The sequence below is a fragment of the Mustela nivalis genome, assembly GCF_964662115.1.
Source record: "Mustela nivalis genome assembly, chromosome: 19".
Taxonomy (NCBI): Eukaryota; Metazoa; Chordata; class Mammalia; order Carnivora; family Mustelidae; genus Mustela; species Mustela nivalis.
The window spans coordinates 7,993,784-7,998,280 of NC_139038.1; the positions used below are offsets into that span (position 1 = coordinate 7,993,784).

A 4,497-nucleotide genomic window follows, 5' to 3' on the forward strand; every position below is an offset into this window, starting at 1 on the left:
ACTTTTTAAGATGACCAACACAGAAAAACCAGTTTGGCTTTTTAAAACATTTCAGAGATCTGGGGCGCAAAAGTATTTACCAACATGGTTCAAGTTGGAGGTTGATCTAGATACCAGGGTTGAAAAGAACCCCAAGAAAACCAAACTCAGCAAGAACTGAGGTTCTCCAAAGCCAAAAGATGAATTGTACATTAATTTCTTCTTGTTTTATTTATTTATTTATTTTTAAAGATTTTATTTATTTATTTGACAGACAGAGATCACAAGTAGGCAGAGAGGCAGGCAGAGAGAGAGGAGGAAGCAGGCTCCCTGGGGGAGCAGAGAGCCTGATATGAGGCTCGATCCCAGGATCCTGGGACCATGACCCAAGCCGAAGGCAGAGTCTTAACCCACTGAGCCACCCAGGTGCCCCTTCTTTTATTTTTTAAGATCTTATTTTTAAGGGGCACCTGGGTGGTTCAGTTGGTTAAGCAACTTCCTTTAGCTCACGTCATGATCTTGGAGTCCTGGGATTGAGTCCTGCATCGGGCTCCCTGCTCACTGGGGAAGGCTTTTTCCTCTTCCACTCTCTCTGCTTGTGCTTGCTCTCTCTCTGTTAAATAAATACATAAAATATTTTAAAAATCTTATTTTTTAAAGAAGATTATTTATTTATTTATTTGACAGAGAGAGATCACAAGTAGGCACAGAGGCAGGCAGAGAGAGAGGAGGAAGCTGGCTCCCTGCCGAGCAGAGAGCCCGATGCGGGACTCTATCCCAGGACCCTGAGATCACGACCTGAGCCGAAGGCAGCGGCTTTACCCACTGAGCCACCTAGGCGCCCCTAAAAAATCTTATTTTTAAGTAGTCTCTATACCCAGTGTTGGGGATTGGACCCACAACCCCAAGATCAAGAGTTACATCCTCTAGGGACTGAGCCAGCCAGGTGCCTCCATCAATTTCTTAAACAAACAATGCTAGGAGAAAACCTGAGCTTTACGGAAGTAACTTTTCCAACCAGAAAACAGACCAAACTAAACTCAAGCTGACTTTGGAAGCAGCAAGACTGTAATTCATAAGGAGTAAAAACTGAGGGGCTGTTTATGGCCTCGGCAAAGCATTCAGTGCCATTAGCTTGGTTCAGAGCTTCAGTCATGGTTTGGGTGAGTGTTCACAATGCAGTATTCTGTTGAACCAATGGCACCCTCTGTACTTACAGAAAACAACAGCTGTTCCTGGGCTGACCGTGGTGGGTAGGCTTGTGTTAACAGAACTTCCCGATACACCTGACTCTAGAAAGAAAACTGGATCAGAGAGAAATAATGTCAGAGAATGGTTAAGTTTCAGTTTCCCGGGTTTGATATCACTTTGTTGAGCCATCAGAAAAATCCTGGTGTGACTTCCTTATGCTCAATCTTTAGAAATCAATTCTCTGATGGGACGCCTGGGTGGCTCAGTTGGTTAAGCAGCTGCCTTCGGCTCAGGTCATGATCCCAGTGTCCTGGGATCGAGTCCCACATCGGGCTCCTTGCTCAGCAGGGAACCTGCTTCTCCCTCTGCCTCTGCCTGCCATTCTGTCTGCCTGAGCTCTCTCTCTCTCTCTCTGATAAATAAATAAAATCTTAAAAAAAAAAAAAAAAAAAAAAAAAAAAAAAAGAAATCAATTCTCTGAGAAATGTTTGCACAAGCTTTCCTTGAATTTTTTTTAAAGATTTTATTTATTTATTTGACAGGCAGAGATCACAAGTAGGCAGAGAGGCAGGCAGAGAGAGAGAGGAGGAAGCAGGCTCCCTGCCAAGCAGAGAGCCTGATGCGGGGCTCGATCCTAGGACCCTGGGATTATGACCCGAACCGAAGGCAGAGGCTTTAACCCACCAGGGTCGCCACCCAGGCAACCCTCCTTGAATTTTTTTAATATATATATATATATATATATATATATTTTTAAAGATTTTATTTATTTATTTGACAGAGACAGAGATCACAAGTAGGCAGAGAGGCAGGCGGGGTGAGGGTGGGGGGGCAGACTCCCTGCTGAGCAGAGAACCCGATGCAGGGATGGATCCCAGCACCCTGAGATCATGACCTGAGCTGAAGGCAGAGGCTTAACCCACTGAGCCACCCAGGAGCCCTGAGTTTTGTTTTTTTTTTTTAATCCTATCGTAACTTTCATTTTTCTAACTTAATGTGAGCATTTCTCCTAAGGGGATAAATCCCATGCTTAAGTTTATTATGATCTTTGTCCTCCTTAGGATAAGAAACAGCAGTTTATTAAGTCATATTATAAGCTGGCTCTAGCTCTCTCCCTCCCTTCCCCTACTTTCTTTTCTCAAGCCGAGTGTTTGCTTTAAATCATACAGCCTGTGATGAATTTACAGAAACTAGATTATGGCAAGGGTGATCAAGTAAAATTGCCAATAAGAAAGTTAAAAACAGAACTGAAATGCCACTTTGTGATCTTAGTTTGCTGAGTAGTGTGGGCTAAATCACTTGGTTTTATTCTAGGACTCACTCTGCATGCATAAAACAAACAAGGAGAGAGAGAGAGAGAGCGCGCATGGGATTCATGGGAAAATTTCATGTGGAATAAATTTCACATGGAAACAGAAGTTTCAAAAAATATATTGAAAAACATTTGCCCATCACATCCCTATATCATAAACACATTACAGATATACAGTTGACCTCCGAGTACATGAAAAGATGCTCAATGCCATTCATCATCAGGGAAATGCAAAACAAAACCACAAGGAGATTTCACCTCACACCTGTTAGAACGGCTGTCCTCAAAAAGACAAGAAGTAGCAAGGGTTGGCAAGGAGGTGGAGAGAGAGGGACCCTTGTGCACTGCTGGTGGGAATGCAAATTGGTACAGTCACTAAGAAAACAGTACGGAGGTTCCTCAAAAAATTAAAAATAGAACTGACCAATGATCCAGCAATCCCAGCAATCTGATAAATCTGGGGATTTATCAGAGGAAGCAGTAAACACCAACTTGAAAAGGTACCTTAACTCTGGGGCACCTGGGTGGCTCAGTGGGTTAAAGCCTCTGCTCAGGTCATGATCCCAGGGTCCTAGGATAGAGCCCCACATCGGGCTCGCTTCTTAGCGGGGAGCCTGCTTCCCTTCCTCTCTCTCTGCCTGCCTCTCTGACTACTTGTGCTCTCTGTCTGTCAAATAAATAAATAAAATCTTAAAAAAAAAAAAAAGGTACCTGTACTCCATGTTCCCTGCAACAGTATTTACAGTAACCAAGACATGGAAACCACCTGTGTCCATTAATGGATAAGGAAAGTGTCACACACACACACACACACACACACACACAATTAAAGAATAATAATAAAAGAAAAAGAATGAGGGCTGCCTGGGTGGCTCAGTGGGTTAAGCCTCTGCCTTCAGCTCAGGTCATGATCTCAGGGTCCTGGGATCCAGCCCCACATCGGGCTCTCTGTTCAGACGGAGAGACTGCTTCCTCCTCTCTCTCTGCCTGCTTCTCTGCCTACTTGCGACCTCTCTCTCTGTCAAATGAATAAATAAAATCTTAAAAGAATAAGAATGAAAGAATAATATAAGAATAAAAGAAAAAAGAATAAAAGAAAAAAGAATAAAAGAATAATAAAATAATAAAAGAACATGATAAAGAATAGTAATAAAAGAATAAAAGAAAGTAAAAGTACACCCATGTACCGACTGTTCAGCTCAGGAAATTGACCGTTACATCCTTTAAGAACTCCCTACATGATTCTCACTGATTGTATATGCCTCTTCCCTCCATGATAACTTCCTGAATTTTATATTAATGGTTACTTTTTTTTTTTAAGACTTATTTATTTATTTGACAGACAGAGATCACAAGTAGGCAGAGAGGCAGACAGAGAGAGAGGAGGAAGCAGGCTCCCCGCTGAGCAGAGAGCCCGATGTGGGGCTCAACCCCAGGACCCTGAGACCATGACCTCAGCCAAAGGCAGAGGCTTAACCCACTGAGCCACCCAGGCACCCCTTAATGGTTACTTTTTAAAAATTTTTTTACTTACTTATTTGACAGAGAGAGAGAGCAAGAGGGAGAGCCCAAGCAGGGGGAGTGGGAGAGGGAGAAGCAGATTCCCTGCTGACCAGGGAGCCTGATGTGGGGCTCGATCCCAGGACCCTGGGATCATGGCCTGAGCTGATGGCCGAGGCTTAACCGACTGAACCACCCAGGCGCCTCTATTAATGCTTACTTTTATATTCTTCAGAGCATTTCTATACATGTATGAACTCCTAATCAAAATATTGTTTAGATTAGCATTTTGGAGTCAAACTGTATATATATTTTTAAAGATTTTATTTATTTATTTGACAGACAGAGATTACAAGTAGGTGGAGAGGCAGGCAGAGAGAGAGGGGGAAGCAGGCTCCCCACTGAGCAGAGAGCCCGATGTGGGGCTCGATCCCAGGACCCTGGGATCATGACCCAAGCCGAAGGCAGAGGCCCAACCCTCTGAGCCATCCAGGTGCCCCAAACTGTATATATTT

General features: G+C 43.5%; 1 long non-coding RNA gene across 1 annotated transcript; it reads right to left on the bottom strand.

Annotated features, from left to right (window-relative positions):
• Positions 1 to 1,029: 1,029 nt before the first annotated feature.
• LOC309854172 lies at positions 1,030 to 3,323 on the bottom strand. The gene is made up of 2 exons (XR_014306118.1): positions 2,987 to 3,323; positions 1,030 to 1,283 (listed from the first exon to the last, which is right to left on the bottom strand). It is a non-coding gene; the product is annotated as an uncharacterized lncRNA (long non-coding RNA).
• Positions 3,324 to 4,497: the final 1,174 nt, after the last annotated feature.